This window comes from Anoplophora glabripennis, unplaced genomic scaffold (genome assembly GCF_000390285.2).
Source record: "Anoplophora glabripennis isolate ALB-LARVAE unplaced genomic scaffold, Agla_2.0 scaffold250, whole genome shotgun sequence".
NCBI lineage: Eukaryota > Metazoa > Arthropoda > Insecta > Coleoptera > Cerambycidae > Anoplophora > Anoplophora glabripennis.
This window is the reverse complement of record NW_019416392.1, coordinates 36,189-38,796: the sequence shown is the minus strand read 5'-3', so window position 1 is coordinate 38,796 and position 2,608 is coordinate 36,189.

Sequence of the window (2,608 nt, the reverse complement as noted above, 5' to 3'; positions counted from 1 at the left end):
AAAAAATTTTTTGATTCAAATCTCAATTTTGTAAGTATAAATTAGATTATTACTTGTGGTTGTTACCAATGTATATTCCATTATAGTTTCTCCTGAGGTAGGAATAATTTTGTTCCGAAAGCTCGAGTAATAAAAAAGAGTACACTTCAAATTTTGGCTTTGACTGCAGACCCGACTTTATTTAGAATTTTGTTAGTTAACTTAGACAGTCGTCTAACGCTTTGGCAATATATATATATATATATATATATATGTATACATATATGTATATATACAGCACTATATTTTTAAAACCTGACATAGACCAACTTTTTTATTTGAAGTAACATACTAGTACTTCCAAATGCAAAGTTGTAGGAAATAACTTGATTAAGAAAAATTTACTAATAATTCGTTCCGGTGTTGCCAGATTTCTGCAGTAGCTTCAAAAACGATATTTTTTTAAATGGCAACATCGTATTATTTTAACATAATTTGACAAACCTTCAAATTCTAAATAAAAAATGCCATGTCACATTTTCTTATTGGAGTAGCCGTTTTCGAACAATCAGCAAAAATAACGAAAATAATCTGCAGTCGGCAGGAACTAAAAAAAGTTAATACAGTAATAGTAGGCCTTGGATATTAAATAAACATTGTGTTGTTTGAAAGAAGTTATCATTATTGTACCTATTGTCATTGTGTTATTTGAAAGCTGTTGTATTTGAATGTGTATAAAAATAACGTTTTAATTGAGTCACTAAGATAAATCAGTTATTTAATCCAAAAGAGAAAGTTGAATTAATTTTTCTTCATGTTAATGGCCTAAGTATAAGCTATGCGTGCGCTGAATTCCACGCAAGACATCCCGATAAGCCTTTTCCAAATCTGGAGTTTTTAAGAACCAACTTAGTAAAACTGAGAACAACTAGTAGGATCTGTAAAAGGTTGAAAATCATCTTCGCAATTGAATTAAAATGTTACTTTTATACACATTCAAATACAACAGCTTTCAAATAATGACAATACAATAATGATAACTTCTTTCAAACAATACAATTTTTGTTTAATATCCAAGGCCTACTATTGTTGTTTTAGCTTCTTTTAGTTCCTGCCGACTGCAGATTATTTTCGTTATTTTTGCTGATTGTTCGAAAACTGCTACTTCAATAAAGAAATGTGACATAACATTTTCTATTTAGAATTTGAAGGTTTGAAGAAAAAATAAAGTTTTGCCATTTAAAAAAATATCGTTTTAGTAACTACTGCAGTAATCTGGCAACACCAGAAAGAATTATTTGTAAATTTTTCTTGATCGAGTTATTTCCTACAACTTTGTATTTGGAAGTACTAGTCTATCACTTCAAATAAAAAAGTTGACCTGTCAGGTTTTAAAAAGATAGCACTTACTTAATTTTTAATAATGTAATTTTTTAAAAAATTTTAATATTTCGACAATAACAATTTTAACCAAAAAATGTTGATTTGTTTTTGTTCATTTGTGTGGTCACAGTTTGTTTTATTAATTAATATCAGTCTTTTTCAAATTGAATGTTTATAAGTTTATTATTGTTATGTTTTCTCAACATGCCATCATCATTGTGAACCTCGCATTTCAACTCCTGAAGAAGAATAGAAAATAAAAACAAAATTAATTTTCTCTATTTAACTTTAATCCGCAAAAATAATCAGATTTTAACTGAATGGTTTACAAAACCCACTGATTCAGGTAGATATTTAAATTTCAAGTCTCACCACCCGATAACATACAAAGAAGTGTAGTTATTGGTTTAATCAATAGAGCAATACATTTAGCTAGTCCTATTTATAGGCCTAAAATTATAAATAAAATAAAAAACATATTACTAAATAATAATTATCCTCCCAAGTTTTATAACAAAATTATCAAACAAAGAATCTTCAATTTTTATAATACATCCAAAAACAAAAAACCAATAAGTTCTAATCATAATTCTATCAATTTTCAGTATATTGCATTACCATATGTATAATCTTTATCCGAAAAAATTAAATCTATTTTATCTATTATTATTCTATTTTAGTTGCTCATAAATCGTTAAATCAATTAAATAAATTTTTCACACCTTTAAAAAGTAAAACTCCTATACTAAAACAATCTCATGTAGTATATTTTATTCCATGCAATGATTGCAATGGACATTATATAGGTATGACCTCACAAAATTTAGAGAATATATTAAAAGGCCATAAATATACTAAAAATTGTGCAACAAACAAGTTAAAGAAAAAAAAAACGGTTTTAATTTTGATTAAACTAAAATTCTTGTCGAAGAACTAAATTATAACAAAGGATTAATCCAAGAAAAGATTCAAATAAAAAAAACAGTATTAACGACAAAACTGACATTAAAAACTTAAGTTAAATATATCAAAATTTAATCAAACAATAGTAATCACGTTTTAGTTTATTTCCACTTATTATCATATAAACAAATAACATTTAAAATAGTTTTCTACAGATTTAAAATATAATTTCCAATAAAATTACTAGATGTTCTTTCTGTTTTTAATTTACAAAAATTCACCGCTAGGCGTAGAGGTGTTTTAAAATCTTATGAGCTTTGACCTTCATATGCGCAGAAACATA